Source organism: Manacus candei, unplaced genomic scaffold (assembly GCF_025592945.1).
Source record: "Manacus candei isolate 608988 ecotype Guabito, Panama unplaced genomic scaffold, ASM2559294v1 h1tg000011l, whole genome shotgun sequence".
In the NCBI taxonomy this organism is placed as follows: domain Eukaryota; kingdom Metazoa; phylum Chordata; class Aves; order Passeriformes; family Pipridae; genus Manacus; species Manacus candei.
In genome coordinates, this window is record NW_026138059.1 from 25,822,368 (window position 1) to 25,840,423 (window position 18,056).

Below are 18,056 nucleotides of genomic sequence, written 5' to 3' on the forward strand. Positions count from 1 at the left end.
CTGCAACCAGGTGAAAAGGAAGGTTGTGCTTTGTGTTGCCTGGCTGGACATGAATGATGAAATTGCTAAGTCAGATATGGCCTGACAGAAGAGATTTTCTGTTTTCTTAATGAGCTAATTATATTTTTTCTTCACGGTAGTTTGCACTATTATGTGACTAGAGGTTCAACACTCTCCATAACATGCGGCCAACACTGCACTGCAAGCTGGGAAAGTGGTCATATGTTCGTTGTCCAATTTAGTTTGGGAAGCAGGCAAATTACACTTTGGCAAAGTAAAGTTATATGTAAATGTTAATAAGCACCTCTGCCCACAATGAAGATAAACAGAAGCCAGAAAACAACTTACAGGTCTTTCCATATATTTCGAAGCAACCTTCATTCTTACAGACTTACCCAGATTGACCATTGTCCAGACTGGCCATTCATGTAAACAATAGCCAGTTTTTCTGTCATTTCTGCAGAAGACTTTTGGTAGTGAAGGCTTCCTTCTGGAGACTCATGCAAATCCAGAAGAGGTTTGGTACATGCCCTGGGGAGTGTGCAAAGCAGCATTGGTTCCCTACCAACACCCTGGATGAGGCCACCTTGATTCAGGGAAGCAAAGAAGAGGCTCTGCTTTGATGTATACAGAATTGGAAGTGCCACTTGCCCTTTGGGATGTTTGACACTGACCTGTATTGCTTTTAAATAAAGAGCTAGTCTTGCTGCCCTCAAATCCAGGGGATTTACTGCAGAAAATCCTGTCCAAATCTTGTCTGACTAACAAGTTCAAAACAGCATTTTTTGTGGAGTACATGGACTCATGGGTGCAGCTCTTCTTCCATTAGCCTGAAAAACATTAATATTCCTTTTGTTGGGCCAGTAAACCATCGTGAGTCAGTCTGGGATATTCTTAGGTGATGACCAGGATGATTCAGTGCAGGTGACATTAAATGTACTCCAGATTCAGCCGTCAGTAGATTTGATATCCACCGAATTAAGGTACATTAGAACCAATAAAAGCCATTGATGTTAACGGTGCTAAAACATAGGTAAATGGGACAAAACAGTGTCAGAAAAGGCTCTCCTTGGTCTTTGCGTGTGAGTGGGAGGGGAACACAACCCTTTCTCTTTGTTTGTTTAAAAAGAACAAATTATACACATGCTTATCTGTGTAGAGATTTAGGTAATTTAAAGCAGATTCTCCCATTAAATGGACAGATGGTCCTTCTATTGCAGCAATAATTTAACAGGACGAACACACACAAATTCTGCTTGTTCCCCATGTAATTTCTGAGATCACTATGAGCTGATGTCAAAGGTTGTAGCTGGTAATATGTAGCCCTTCAGACACTGCAATAAATTGCCAAGAAGCTTGCAATTTTTTCTTGGCAGAGTAGTCTCAATTATTAGAGAATTCAGCAACAGAAATCATCAGGGAATGGCAGGCTTTATTTTATCATGGAGAGTATACTTTTTATAGTAGCTAATCAATCAGGTTCATTTCATTGTTCAGGCAGGAAAGCAGGAAGCAGACTATTTCAGGAGGGCAAGCAGAAATCCCATAGAACAGGATCTTGTAGAGCACATTTTTACAGATAAGCTTTTAATTACTCCATGCTCCTGCCGGATGTGTGCAAACCCCTTTAGCCTGTCATGCAGCCAAACCAAGTCCTGTGATACCAAAAGAGAAGTTCCCCTGAAATCCAGTGAGCTTTGGATCAGGTTTTATGAGTCACTACTCATTCATGAAAAGGACTGGTTGCCAAAATGAATACCAGTGGGGTAGATGGTCACATGCTATTCTATATCATTTACAAAGGGAAGTAGAACTTTGTAGCACTGATAATCAAAATATCAGTGCCTGTCTACCTTCACAGGGTGTTGTTTTACTCCTAACTGCCTGTGCTGGACTGTTCCCCTCCTGGTCCTTTGTTGCTGTATTTGGTCTCATAAGTCGAGAACTAGAAAGCAGAAAACTTTTAGCAAAAAGTACCTGTTCCCAGAGAGAACAAACTTTTAGAGCATCTTTATTTGTATGAGCTTCTTGAGCTACTTAAATTTCATTCTGACAAAATATTACAGGTGGTGTAATATCATTAATAATCTCTATGCACAGATGAACGGTATTTTTCTCAGAATCACAATATATGTCGAGTTGGAAGGCACCCACAAGGATCACTGAGTCCAGCTCCTACCCTGCACAGGGCCACCCCCAAGAGTCATATTATGTGCCTGAGAGTATCATCCAAATGTTTCTTAAACTCTGTCAGTCTTGGTGCTGTGACCACTTCTCTGGGGAGTCTGTTCCAGTGCCCAGTTACTCTCTGGGTGAAGAACCTTTTTTTAATATCCAACTTAAATGTGTTTTTCAGCTACCAGAAACACAATAATCAGTAACAAATGGGAGGGGGGGGACTAAAAAAAATAATCAAAAGAGTATCCTTGAAAGGAAACACTGCAGACAGATGAACAGCTTCCTAAAATCCTAAGGAAATCAACCAATTCACTGCTCACCCTGAATACTGTACCTTTCACCACAGATCCTATGCCACTAACATCTGTAAATTAACACTTGAGGGTTAAAAATAGATTAACTTTTAATTAAGCACCGACTACCTGGTACTCTTGCTCTGATCAACAAGACCTCACTGTCAGGGGTTACAGAATGGTGTAGCACAGAGGTGGACACAGATAAAAGTGCTTTGACAATGCTGACTGACACCTCAACACTGGAAGTTTCAGTGGGAGAGGGATGCAGTGCAGCACCCTCACACCACCTCAGTGGTGCTCTCATTCACCTGCAGTTCCTGTAAAAGTAGCACAATAATCCCTGAGGTTTATAACCCACTTTTATACATATATTGCTAAACGCTTACAGGGTTAATACTTCTTTTCCAGGAGTTGATATTTCATTCTCTGTCTGAAATGTTTTGAGAATCTTTCTACATTTACTACTGAAGACTCACCACAGCCCTTGGAAAAACTGTGGAGCAAATCCTCCTGAAAGCAGTTTATGATCCTGTGAAGGGCAAGAAGGTGACCGGGCCAATCGTGCCGGATAAACTTGATTGGTTTCTATGATGAGATGACCATTTCAGTGGAGAAGGGGATGCTGTTTACCTTGACTTTTGTACCTATCCACCACAATATCCATGCAACCAAACTGGTGAGATACAGACAAAATCAGGAGATGATGAAAGGAAAAGTGGCTGGACAGGAAGGCTCAAAGGATATGACCAGTGCTGCAAAGTCTGACTAGTGAGAGGGACCATTGCTGGGGCCAACACTTGAGTGTCTTTACTAGTTTTGTGGATGGATGGACAGAGTGAACTCTCAGCAGTTTTGCAGACTATATCAAACTGAGGGAAGTGGTCAATTTGCTTAAGGTCAGCCTGATATGCAGAGGGACCTGGACAGGCTAGGGAAATGGGCAGACTGCAATCCCATGGCATTCAGCACTGAGATTTTAAAGTTCTGCTGAGCAACCTGCTCTCACTGGTCCACCTTTAAGTAGGGATCATAGCAGGTGTCCTCTGGAGGCCCCTTTGAGCCTTTATGAGTCTGTAACAATGAACTCCTGAATAAATCTTGTTCAAAACTGCTGCCTGTTTCCTTGTCTTCACATCTTGAAAAGTCTTGACAGCAGAAGAGGCCACGGCAGCTGTCACCAGAAGAAGGAACAGCTCCCTCCAAGGGCCAGGCCTGCCAAATGACATTGGCACAAACTTCTGACAGTAGCTGAGAGGAGTTAGTAGACTAGAAAAATCATGAGTAAGTGCTTAGGCCCAGAAGTTGTCATAATGGAAACAGACAGAAAAGCCACAAACCTTTCCCAAGTTTTTTTCTCTAAGTAGCTTTTAAGTCTCAGATGAATCCATCTTTTGCATTGGATCTTCATGTGCTGTCATGCAGAAAGAGTGTCAGCAAAGAGACCGTCACTGCTCTGTGTTCCTGTGCTACTTACAGAAGTTGAACTGTGGGCAAAGTAATCTGTAGGTGTGGAAGCATTTCTGCTTATGTTTACAGCTCTGCTGTAATGCAGATGTTTAAAAATGTCCCACTTCGCTAAAGATATTTTATCTTCATGACTGCAAGGAAACACTTCACTATATCTTTTACTGACTTTCCACAAGGAAAGATATAAACTGCTTGAAGATATAAATGCCTTGTCCCAGGGAGACAGAGAAGTCCTAGTACTGACCTGGAGACCTTGCTTCCCTCCCTCTGTCTATCCTGTGCTGCTCTGAGTCAACATCATAGTAACAGGGAAAATTACCTGAGAAGCAACAGCCTTAAAAAGGAAAAGCATTTAAAAATTAGCTTTACAAGAAGAGTTCCTTTCAAAATGCTGGTTGGAAATGAGTTACAGTGGGATAAACTACAGACAAAAAAATGAAATCATCTCTGGGAAGGGAAGATGTTCTGCCTCAGTAGAAGTGCCTTATTTTGATTTTTCTCAAAATACATCTGCAGTGATCATAAAAGAATCTGAGTGAAAGGGAGCATTGCAAAAGGACATATGTGACTCAGGAACTGAAATCATATTCACACATAGAAAGCTGGGGTGAGACAGCAGGTCAGGTCATATTCATTTCAGCGCCCTAGAAGGGGCATATTGTTGTTTCACCTCTAATTATGCAGCATGTTTCTGTGTGAGATGTCTCCTTCCTTCAGCTGCACTTGTTAAAAGCATTTAAGCACATGCTAAACTCTAAGTATGTGAATAATACTGTGTTCACTTAGCAAAGGCCCTAATAACTTAATCTCCTTAAGACTCCTATTAATTCTTAGGACACTTATTTCCTACTGTGGGAAGTAGTGTGACAAGATTACAACACAGTGGACAAAACTCCCTGGCACAGAGTATAGGAGACATAAAGAAAGCCTCTGTCATACTACATCAATTATCTGAACCTGCAATATTAAGGCTCAGTTTTACCTTCATGTCATTGCCACTCAGGTTATAGGTAGGTGCCCATATAGAAAAGACATGACAATAAATCTCATTACAAAAAATCCCGTGCAAAATTCTTTCATCTAATTAGAAACATGAAAGGAAAATGATGGGAGCATCACTTCAGCCAGAAAGATGATTCGCACAGAAACGTGCTCAGGAGATTTGTCTTGATCATGGGGCTGAAAAGAAGAAGCTGTCAGGCTCTTGAAATGCCTGGTATTCCCCTCTGTTCAAAATAAACTGCTGACTCTAATGACTGTCTCTTCAGAGATGGTCTATTTTAAGAAAATGGAGTTACACCAGAAGGAGCAATCACAGGAATGACAGCATGCAATGGAGCAAGGCAAGCCAGGATGGATTTTGAATCATCTGCAAAGGGATTCCTTTCATGCTCGTGCTTTACTACTGGACTTCACATTAAGTCTTGTGAAACCTAGGGATGGAAAAGAAAGAGCTGAAGCCAGAGGATCAACAGTTGTATTTGTGATGCTGAGAGTGGAGTGCCCTGTGGCATGGTTAGGAGCAGATTTAACCCTCCTGTGCAGCAATGAGTGCTTGATTTTTCTCTCTGCTATTGAATATCTGCTTAAGTCCTTTACTGAACTGAATTCTTAAATGTAAAGAAATATCCTGCCTCTGCAGAGCCCATGGTGAAATGCTGGGTGTTTCAGTGATAGGGAGTTGTCCCTTGTTATCTCTTGCTCTTTGGTGAACCATCTCTGGCTCACTGCAAAGTCCTACAAATCATTGTAAGTTTGTCCCAATCTAAGTCCAAAGTGCCTGTGTGGCTCATCTGGAACATGAAGGAGCCCTGAAATTCCTTCCTTTAGTGCATTTCTAGGGGTGATGAGTTCTTCCATACCCTCATAGAGTATTTCTGAGACAGTTAGTAAGCATTTGCCAGTTTTGCCTGGATTCTCTCAGTCATTCTTGATTGCTTGGGCCATGTCCCACAATTCAGTACAACTACTTTCTGCCATTGTAATGTTCATTAGGATTTATTTTTGTTCCTGAGTACACTGGCACAGCTATTCATGAAATGGAGTAAGTAATGTATTAAGCCTAAACAATAATAAATGTGATCTATCTCTTGACGTGTACAACAATATAACTAGAACAGCAATATTTCTTTGTGCGTATGATTCACTTTTTCAGAGAATTTGATCAGGTTAAAAGAAAAATTATAGTTAGACCTGTATAACATCATAGAAATCAGTACACAGAGCTGCTGTGAGTGTTTCTTTGCTGCTTTTTTAATGGTTCCTTCCCAAACTATATATTCTTCTTAGAACACTGGGAGTCCAGAAGTAAGGTGCAGATTATCTCATTTCTAAAAATGCATGAAGGACTGAGAATTGCAGGTTTGCTGGCACTCATGGTGATATATAATGCATAATAAATACAAATATGTAAGATCTGGTCTTTGAGAAAAGGTGCTGACTTTTCAGTGGTACCACAACCACTAAAGCTCCTCAGAGTTATTTCAATCAGTCAAACCTCCATGATTACAAGTGGGCTCATCTCACCTTTGAAGGGTCCTTTCCCTTGTTGAACACTCACTCTGCTCAATTATAGCAAGCTGTTAGAACTAGCCCCTTGGGCTGAAGTTAAGGTACAATGGCTATGTGTTCTAGGGAATAATAAATATGTTATTTATAGTGTCGTATTTATAGTATGCTTAATAATAGTCCATAATATACATACATATGTATACATAGTAGTACACTGTATATATATATCCTCTTTAAACAAACACTAACTGCAATTATACCTTGCTTCAGTAAATAGAAAATAAAAGCAGAAAGTGTTTGCATGAAAAGGAGAGCTGCAAACAATATCTAAATCTCTTATCTCCCATGCAAAAAAGTTACAAGGGGTAAAAGCAACGCATGGCAAATGAAGGACCAAGACCATGGATATATTCCCTTGATTTATAAAAAGACAAGGGCCCTTTGAACAAGGCATTTTCCTTTCTGAATCAATGCTTATAGAATCATAGAATTGTTTTGATAGGAAAAGACCTTTAAGATCATTAAAGCCTACCATTAACCCAGCACGGCCAAGTCCACCACTAAACCATGTCCCCAAATGCCACATCTACATGTCTTTTAAATACTTCCAGGGATGGGGACTTCACCATTTCCCTGGGCAGCCTATTCCAATGCTTGACAACCTTTTCAGTTCAGAAACTTTTGCCAGTATCTAATCTAAACCTTTCCTGTAGACTAAGTTAAAATTTACAGCTTAAATTTTTAAGCTTTGCTTAGTCTTTTTTAATGAGCTGGTGTAAAGCCTAATACTTCTCTCTAAAAGATGTGGAGAAAATTGGGATTTCAGCTTTAAAAATGCTGTCAGATGGATATCAATGTGAAGTGTGCAGGATTTAACAAGTAAGTAGGCAAGTCTGCAGTTTGGCCTGAGTGAAGCTGTGGCAGTTCCCATCCACTGAGGGCCTTGGACCCCTCAGGCTTCTAGGATGGTGCCTTCTGGCAATGATCCCCATGGCCTCAGCTGGTTGCTCTGCTGTCTTGATTGCCTAATTTTTTATTCTGGACATTTTACTCAATGGTGTACTCCCTAGATTTCATGCTATTGTCCTAGTTTTGAAGTTGTCCTGTTGCCTTTGTTGTTCTGTCTGACCATCATTCTTCTGCTGCCTTGCACACCAGCTGCCCCTCACAGGTCAGAAATGCAGAATGTCACAGACAGGTAAAGCAATGGGAGGCTCTGCCCCAAACATGAATCATCTGGAAAGTCAAAGGACGGCATGTGGATCTGTTTCAGGACTAGGTGTGGCTGCAGCAGTGTGAGGGGGGGATGCACAGGCCCTGTCATGCACTGAGACAGCACTGAACTGCCCTGGTCAGTGCTTACCTTTGCCTTCACCTCCCCTTTCCAGTAATCCACACCTGCAATCCAGCAGTTCTCTTCTTAACTCTAATAAAAAAATCAGCTAATGGGAGCCACCAGGTCTACAGGACTAGGGGGCCTCTGTGTCTGTTCTTAGTAAATCTACAATATTGTGGCAAATAAATGCCTCCTCAGGTCCTCCTTGCAAAGGCAACACCCTCTGAGTCCAAAATGCTGACTGATTCCTCAAATTGACCTACAGCATCATCTGGTTATGAGGGTTGATTACAAGAGTGACATCTTCCTTTATCTCATATGTACATAGAGATCTGCCTTTATTTATGTATTTATGTTTGTTTTTCTCTGCTTTGTCTGGCTTTTCAGTCCCTTCTAAAATATCTTTTTACTTGAAGAAATGTATGAAGAAAGTCTTTGTGATAAGCTCAGTAACATTCTTCAGAGGGCTTCAATCCAACAAAATATTTTTCATTAAACAATAAACATAGCCAACAGCAGTATTTCATTTACATACAGAACCTGAACTTAACAGGGATCTTTTTGTGGGGAAACCTTTTCTGGCTATGAGTCTTCAGCAGCTCTAGTATCTGCAGCTGCTATTTGTGACACAGTTGACTTTTCAGAAATATTGCCATGTGAAAACTTTGTCTGGATGACAGCAAGACCAAACCAGATGTCTGAGCCATTTTCCTTGCTACTGTTGTGCTGCCATGACTGAAATCTTGTGGCCCTGGGCCAAATCACTGCTGCCTTTGGACAGATGCAGGGGGAGATGGATCTATGTGGCAGGTGCAGTCCAGAGCCAGCAAACCCACACACTGCAGATTTTGGACTCACTGTAAGCGGTCTTCAGGGAGCACAGTCTTGTATTTCTATTTGGGATTTCCCAAAAATTCTTCTTAGCTGTCACATTTAGGAACATAATTCTGAATAAGAGTAGGAATGATCCATTACCGGAAAATTGGCTTAAGCCAATATGCAGGCAATTCCACCAGCCTTGACCTTTTCTAAAATGCACAGTAAAACTTTTATTTAATTTCGTTTCCCTCCTACCAACCCTTTCTGGCTGGTTTTGTTTGGTTGCTTTTGTAGATTAGGAACTATCTGAGGCAACGATGCACTGCGTTTGTTCCCTGCCTGTCAAGATGCACAAATCGTGAGTCAAACAGAGTCTTCATTTGCATTCACACTTTGCTGTGGTCTCAGCAGCTTTGCTGGATTGAAAATAGAAGCAGGATTTACTCCAGAGACTACAGATTAGTGTGAATGTTTGAATATCTTATAAGTCTGTGACTTTTGTCCAGTAATATGTGCTTTGGGCACCCAGGGTTAGAAGATAAATGAAAGACATACATAATGTATATGTATACATAATAAATACCCTGTAATATATACAGGGTACCACTGAAGCAGGTGGACACTGAGTGTTCAGCATTTAAACCACTTCACAGTTCTGGATCTGTGTGACCTACCTCCACTTCCCCAAAGGAGAATGGTTCAAGTGTTGCTGCTTTTAGGGGAAGTTCATGGCAAGTATGGTTTCCTAAAGTCCTCAATGAAGCAAGGTGGGTGAGTCCTCTCAAACTAGGACAGGGAGGGGATGGTAATACAGGAACTTTAATAAAGGAAATGTCTGCACAACGTAAAACTCAATGGAAGCTTCTCCAGAAAGATGAACTTACTGTAACTGCTCACGGAGGGGCTGGGCTGTGCCTTGCAGCAACCGGCACGTCTTTTCTTCTACTTGCCACTTTCTGCACTTGACAGACAGGCAGTTGAGGAAAATAACTCTCATCCCAGTGCTGGGTCATTTGTCCCCTCTGGATCTGTGAAACTCAAATTCCTTAGACACAAATCCCTTTCTACTGTAAGTGACAGGGAGCCCAGGTTACAGTGGTAGTTCAAGGGAGGAATATCTCACATCCCATGTGGGGAAACACAGATAGCTTTCCATGCTGTGGGGAGCCTCCTCTGTGCTTGGTAATTCTCTAACTCAGCTCTAGCTCAGAATTTAATTTCTTGCTTTATTCAGAAAACATGGATTATTACAGGCCTGTCTGATCTTGCCTGAATTCATGCCCATCCATGCTGCATAACTTCAGAAAACTTGCCTATTCTTTTCCCTTTTTTCACAGCTTGTTTAGTAAATATACTGGATGTCCCCAGAAGATTTGTTTTTCTTATACATCGGTATGTAAGCATTTCCCTTATCAGTTTTATCTTTTTCTTCCAAATCTTATTTTACTGCAGGCTGAGATCATTTCGATCATACAGATTTGCAGTGACCACTCTGGAGGTGCAACAGGACTGGAGCAGCAAGCAGAAATGAAGGATGTCTGGAGCCAGGTACTCTTCAGCAGCCCTCATTGAAATGACACAGGATCCAGACCATTCCTGTCACCAGCAGTGCTGCCAGCATGTCTGGCCTTATGCAGAGTATGAAGGAGTTCCCACTGACAACAACAGTGAGTGCAGCACAAAGCATGGGGAGTAATTTTTATGCATGTCTCCTTGCCTTTGTTTATGTGCACCTGTCTGTGTAGCATCCTGGAGTGGAATCCTACAACATCTTCTCTGCCTGTTACTGATGCCTTTTGAGTGGCCACCTGTTTGGGCAGTCCCTCCTTATCTCCACTCGCAAGTAGAGTGCGTGGAGGAAGGGAGTTAATGCTGGATATGGGTGTCCCAGTGCAACACGATGTGTGTCCAGCTCCCAGACAGTTCACGTGTTTGGGAGAGAGGAACGTGGCTGCCTCTTGGTGCATCCCAGCCATTTGCAGCCCAGGCACCAGCCTCTGAAAGGGCATAGCTTGGAGTAGCTTTCATTCAGTTGTGCTGTGATGGGGAGGCAGTGTGAAGCAGAGTAAGAATAGTGGCTACTCAGTCTTGAAAGACAGCCACAGCTGTAATCAAGTGGTTTCAGAAGACAATCAGGTGGAAGGCACTTGCAAGACCTGGAAAAGGGTATGCAAGGTACATCTGTACCTGAGCAATGGCATGCCAAGGTGCCGCACAGGCTGCAGAAATATGCAGGTTTCCAGCCTTGTGGGAAGAAGATCCCTCTGCATTGAACATGGAATGTTTCTAATAACTGGACTGCAGATGCACACGTGCCATGAGTACAACAACAGGAACAAATTAAAATGTGGATGGAGAATAAGTGATACAAGTTCATAATCAATAGGAAGTGGGCAATATATATAATAGTATACACATGAAGGAAGACAAGCCTTACAGTCATCGGGCTCAAGCTTTAATGCATTCCAGCCCTGCTGTGTCAGTAACCCTTTGGCACCTACCACACAGATGAAAGGTGGCTGCTCCTGGCCTCTTTCAGCTCATTCTTAATCTAATGCCCTGACTTCACCTTCCAGAGTATAATGAGCTTCAGCTGTCTGGGAGTTATGTTTTAATATTGTGGTAACTGAATCCACAAATAACTGTCTTGTTTTTGATGGTACTAGAGACAGTAGGGGATATCCTGACCAGGGCACCCTGGAGCTGATGGGGAGGAAAAAACTGCCCTTGAACCATCTTTCTGGTGTGGACAAGTGAGGACTGATCACCCTTGAGCAAGGAGGTTGCAGGAATATGCACAACATGCACAGAACAAATGGATGAATTTTTTTGTTACCAACACCAACATTCTTTTGAAAGCGCTTCTGCACATTCGCAGCACGGCGAAGCTGCAGATGAAGAGAGTGCTAAATCAAATTCTTGACTTTTCTCACACAACCATAAGAAAAGATATGGTTATACTGAAAAAACCAACAGCAACAGCCCGTTCAGATGTGAAGGGCTGCCCCCTCTCATACTTACGTGGCCTCAGCAGCAGTGCTGGGGCAGCATAAGCAGTATTTGACCACTCTCCAGTAGTTTATTAGTTATGGGCATAATTAGTAGCAATTCTTTGAAAGAGAGAATTATGATAAGGAAGACATGAACAGGAGTAGGGTGTATTTAAAAAGAAAACATTGTGTTATCGGCTTCTATAACAACAGCTTAGTGGAAAAATTGCCTCTGTTTATGGAGACTTGGCATTTACCAGATGTTTGATATTTGAGACTCCTGCAATTAGCTTTTGAAGAGGTGAATTAGACATTAGTTTTAGAGTTAATAATTTCTGTTACATATTTGAAACACAACCTGATATTTGCAGAATAATTAGTGGTGTTATGATTCTTGCACATTAGTTTTAAAGAGTCTTCATCAATCTCTATCATTTGAATTCCTTAGGAAAGATAATCTTATCTACCCCCGTAAAAGAAATGCTTTGTCTGTGCTTTTCATCATCCATTCAAAAGCTCTCTCTGTTTTAGAATATCTTTGCAAGGAATCTGCCAGGGTGAAGCTGAAAAAAACACTTCAAGAAATGGGAGCTTGAAACTTTTCAACAGATCTAAGATGAACTTATTTTACTATCCATTGCAGGCAAAAAACCCCCTATTGATATCTCTTACCTGAAGTGTGAAATTCACAGTAATATAACTCAGGTTGTGCTCAACAGCCATGCAATATTTCCATGGGGTTGCTCTATCCATAGTAAATATGTAACTATGGAGATCGATGAGCACTTATTTGTAATCAAGGAAGAAATAATGGGGAAATCAAAGCTTTCTCATTTGCATGCTTAGGATATGCTTATATGTGCTGATTTTTAAGAACTGTCTGCATAAGTCTAAGCGTGCACCTGAGCCAGTTCTAAAATCTGCAAATCCCACATCAGGGAACTTTCGGGGAAAGAAATTAAAGTCACTGTAATGTTAAAGTTCCACTGACCTGATCCAGAGAGAGACCTTAGAAAGGAAGGAACTCTTCTTGAATGTGTGTATGTTTCATGCTCATTATTCTCCAGTCTATACAGGAAGGGAAAAACATGTGGCTTGTGAACTTAACACCTGCTGCAGTACTGCTGAGCAAAATGCAGAGGCTGAGGAGAACAGCGTGTGAGGGGGGCTTTCACCACTTACTGCTGCTGGCCCTTCCCAGTCAAAGTCCTGAGGGGGGGAGGTTGTCAGTCAGTATATTTACTTTTGTATTCAAAAGTTGTTTCACATTTAATGGGAGCTCTGAACACGTGCTGTATCCATAGAGCCCCACTGAAACGTCAGTGGGATAAATGTACAGAAATCAGCCTGACTAACATAATCCCTTTTGTACTGCTGTCATTAGTTGAGAACAAAAGCTCAAACAGACAGATCCTAAGCTGTTGAGTACAATCACTGCAGCTAAATACCAAACAAGTGAATTTTGCAGCATCCAAAAAGTCACCTGCTGAGCAACACAGAAGGGTAGAGTTGCAGCAGTTGCCTCTTGGCTGGTCTGAGTTGTGTGTGTGGTGGGTAGGTATGGCGCTCTCACCCCATGGGTTTGCACTGGTTGGTGCTCCAGTCAGGTTTCCATTTACTTCTGGGGATAAATAACTAGCCATGCTTACCCATGAGAATTAACTTGAAAGGGGAGCAGGGCTTATCAATAATCCTGAGACCAGGCTGAGACCTAGTGGTGGAATCCTAGAAGTGAGAGGAATGTGTGGAAATGCCTCATCTTCTACCTGGAGATGACTATAACCTTTTCCTTCAGCTTTTACCCCTGCACCTTCAAGTGAACACAAATATGAAGACAGTGTGTGACAGCACTTCTGATGTGGGCCACCTCACTCCAGATAGGGATATTTCCCTGTAGGAATTGTGCCTCTGAAATTCTGTGTCTTTTCCTACATCTCAGTGAGCTCTGTATTCACAGCAGCTCGGTGAAAACACTGTCACCTTAGGTGTTTCATTGGAAATTACTCATTCTGTTCACAATCAAGTGCACTTAACGGACACACAAATCTGAGCTTCTAGGTCTGGTTTTTCCCATCCTTTGCGGTTGATGGGAAGAAACTGGCTCACATTTAGGTGACTCATTGCTCTATGGGGCACACTGATCTGGGACAATCCAATTTCTGTTTTCCACTACTGAGATTTGAGTCAGAAAATGCAAGAATTTCAGTTGCAGGCATGCACAATTGGTCAGACCATCCCCAGCCTTTGGATCTGTTCAGGTCTCTTTTCTAAGGCTGTGTTTGACCTGTCTGCAGAGGCTGTTTCCTTGTTCATTTACACAGTAGGAGAAAATGAAAAAGCAAGTCACAGGGTAAATTCTATAGTTTTCTTCCTGAAATTCTCCTCATTATCAGGATCTGTTCCTCAGCCAGAAAAATAGTTAACCAAGTCCTTTTCACTTCCATAATTCAGTGTTCAAACTCTCAGTCCAGAGTTTCTGCAGCAGGTACTTTTCACTAATAACACATACACATAATAACACACATAACATCATTAGGAGTGGCATCTAGCTAGAGGTCATCCCAAATTCATACTTTCATGAAACATCTCTCCTTGGTGGAAACTCATTGTGCCTGTCTGTGTATCTCTGGTATTTAATTTTTAATGGCTTCACCTATTCTTTACTTAAGTAATACAGACACAAGGGTTAGTCTTGGCCCTTATTTTCTGTATTTTCTTTCATATGTATTCAATAGATAAGCAGTATTTATACATATATACCCATGCACTATATATACTATATATATATATACACACTATATATACACACATATATATTATGATTGCAGTATGTGTATATAAATATAAGGGACTTGTTGTATGAGATGAATGTTCACAAGTCCATGGAGCCTGATGGGGTTCATTTCAGAGTACTGAAAGACCTAGTGAATGTTATTGCAGGACCCTTCTCAACCATCCACCAAAGGTCTTGATAGTCTGGGGTCATCCCCTCTGACTGGAAGTTGGCCAACGTTATTCCAATTGCAAGTGTGAGAGAAGAGCTAGGGAACTACTAAGCTAACCTCAGTTCCAGGAGAAATTATGGGGAAGATCATATTGGGTGCTACCAAAAGGCATTTAAAGAACAATGCAATGATCAGGCACAGTCAACAAGGGTTCACAAAGGGAAAGTTCTGTTTAACTAATTTGATAACTACAAGAAGGTCACCCACCTAGCAGATGAAGGGAAGGTGGTGGATGTAGTTTTTCTGGATTTTAGTAAGGCTTTTGATACTGTCTCTCACAACATCCTTTTGGACAAATTGTCCAGCTGTGGGATGAATGGATTCTGGGTGAGCTGGGTGAATGGCAGGACCTCAAAGGCTTGTAGTGAATGAGGCTATATCTGGCTGGTGAAAGTCAACAGGGCTGTTCCCCAATATTCAACTTTTGGGCCAGTTCTGTTCAGTATGTTTTTCAATGATCTGGATAATGAGCTGAATGCACCATTAGCAACTTTTTGAAGATACCAAACCGGGAGGTGCCCTTGACTCTCTTGAGGGACTAGAGATGGCTCAAAGCTGGATCAGGGAGGCTCAGACTTGACATTAGGAAGCATTTCTTTACCAAGAGTGAGGTCAAACACTGGAACAGGCTTCCTAGTGCTGGTTGATGCCTCAAACCTGTCAGTGTTTAAGAGGCATTTGGATAACTCTGTTAATAACATGCTTTAACTTTTGGTCAGCCCTGAAGTGGCCAGGCAGTTGGATTAGGGGATTGTTGTAGGCCCCTTTCACTGAATTATTTTATTCTGTTCTATTCTTTTCCATTTTAGAGGGGTTATAATATTTGGAAAACCTCTACCCTGCAGAGCATGATCTTGAGAACAAACACACATAAATTCGTGTGACTTTACTATAATAGGCTTGACTATGCTTTGTTTTATTTACCTGCTCTCCCAGACAGCAAAGTTTTCATGAACAGAGCATTGAGTCACGCAGTTTCCTCTCTGCTGTCTGCTGGGCTGTGAAGCCTGGTGAAGGAAGTAACTGTGCTTGCTCTGCATAGACATCTGCTGAATGACAGCTCTGATGTCTTTATTTCTCCTTTCATGTGTATTGTTAAGGAGGCTTATACCTTCTTTTTATAGTTTACTGATGTGATTCTCTGCTCTCAAAACTGAACTCTCAGTACAAGCTGAGTGACGTAGTGCCAAGACTGTCACCACTCGCAGTGATGAGGCCATTTACTTGTAGAGTGTTTGAAGAACACCCTGGTTGGACACTTCCCTGGCAGCCACTCTTGCGACACTAGGGTGTACCCTGGAATGCTGAAAGCAACTCACATCATGCCCCTTTCTAAGGGTAATATATCTTATGGATCCAAAGTGAGGTCTAAAGTCTTAAGGACCATTAACTTCTTAACAGTGTTTCCAGCTCCTCACCCTCTCACATGCATGCACATTCCAGGCTTTATATCCAGACCCACCAGTTTCCTGAGGATGCAGTTATGTCAGTTGTGTCCACCTTTAATTAATTGCTGTAGGGAAGACATAAAAATGTCAATAACAGCATAAAATTTCTGCAAAAGCTTACTTGGCTGTCCAAAACAGCAAAGAGGCAAATGAAACTCATTTTCAGATGGATTTCTTTAAACTCTGCTCCCCAGGTCCAGGATAGTTCAAGCTAACCTTCTAGAAAAGGAATTTGCTGCACTAGTCTTAATAGGGACCAATTTCATCAATAAAAGAGTAAACCAAAATGGGGTGCAGCTGAAGGAATTTAATTTGGTGTCTATGCCCTTGTCAAACTTTTTCCAGTAGATGGATAACTTTTCTCTCATAACTGTAGACTCTAATGAGGGTCTCTTACATCCTATCTACCTTTGTGGCTACCTTTCTTATTTCTCAGCATAAATTGTGTTTCTCCTGTCACCACTTGTTTCCAGGCTTTGCATCACACTGGTGTGTCTAAGACATGCAGCACACCCTTCTTCCTTTCCTCTTCTTTATTTTTTAGACTTTATTTTGGTGACTTGCCTCTTAATTTCTCTGTTCACAACTTACAATTTGGGACAACTTCTCTCATCCTTACACATATTTTCTCCTTACAAAATGTTTAGATCAGGAAAAAACCCATCAGATTCCTTTGTGTTTGCTGTCATGTAAGTCTGTTATAGCTGGGAGAAGGTAAATTCTATGAATTAATCTTGGGTATTCTTTGAGAAAAAAAATTACAAAAATAATAATTCATTGCCTAGCAAGCAACATAATCTTCTGATTTTCTTCCACTACTTCACCTTAGACTTGTAAGTTGAATGCAACATACTCAAAAATCTATCCAGACTGCAAGGTGCTGGAAAAAGAGGGAAAAGTTATTGCAAAAAATAATTTTTATGGGTAGCCTGTTCTGGGGCTGCATTTCACACTTCTCTCCTGTGGGCAGTTAAAAAAAGGCACAGAAAAATGGTAGCATGAAGGTGTTGCTCTGTTCTTTGCTCCGAACTTTGCTGCCCTTTTTTTAGAGGCATTAAAGACAGATATTTGAACTGCTGCTTCTCTGATCTGCAGATACCAACATGCCCTTAACTTCTCCTACGCTTACCCCACCATGTACCCCTTGAAGCCCACCTTGCCCTGGCCACAGGGAATGCATCCCTGGTGGAGGGGCTGGTGCAGGCAGCCAGGTGAAGGCAGGAGGAGGAGTTGAGTGTGCAAGGCAAAGCAGGTAGGAGTGTGTTGACAGCAAGGCAAAGGGAGGCAGTAAAATGAAATGCAGGAATTGGACAGGGAAGTCATGTGGAGTTCTCTTATCCTCTGCTTGCCAAGCACTACAAGCTTACATGCTGGTTGTCATAAAACATGAAATAAAGCAGAGCCTCTCAGTTTGCTCCTATAGGCTGTAGCTGAAAGAGCAATTCACCTGTTTAAATATGGATCTGATGCTCCTTCTCGGGCAGCGACAAATCGGATCTACGGTTTCATTGCATGAGCTGCAATGTGAAATGCAGGGCATGTCAGTCTGCAAACGTGGGGGCACGAGTACTCTAACAGCTACATCGGGAAGTAGCTTTCATGCTCACCCCTCTGTGGTGCTGCTGGAGGGCTGCATAATTATGGCCACCAACTACTGGCCCATCTGGTCCTCCCATGTTAGGAGAAGCCCAAACACCTCATGGCTCACACCTTCTGGAGGAGAGGACGCACAGTGCTGCACTTGGAAGGTGAGGAAGCAGGCAAGTTAAGACCAAAAGCAGCTTTTTTAAAGACAGGATATAACACAGCCCCTTCCTCCTCCATGGCCCAGCTCTCTGGGACATTTGCAAAACACCCTCACATCCCTGGTCAGACTGGTAAGGAGCACAGGGGACATGGAGACAGGTGGCTGCCAGAGGCCTCATGGGTGCTGCAGCAGTCCATGCCCCTCCTCAGTGAGCAACCAGTACCCAGTGCAGGCACAGCTCTGAAAGATTGTCCTTGCA

General features: G+C 42.0%; 1 long non-coding RNA gene across 1 annotated transcript in view; it reads left to right on the top strand.

The window, feature by feature from the left end:
* LOC127466763 (uncharacterized) overlaps nucleotides 1-10,313 on the top strand; it is a 44,491-nt gene extending 34,178 nt beyond the window's left edge. The window contains exon 3 of the long non-coding RNA XR_007902849.1: nucleotides 10,060-10,313. This is a non-coding gene — a long non-coding RNA (uncharacterized LOC127466763). The remainder of the gene's footprint in view (nucleotides 1-10,059) is intronic.
* Nucleotides 10,314-18,056: the final 7,743 nt, after the last annotated feature.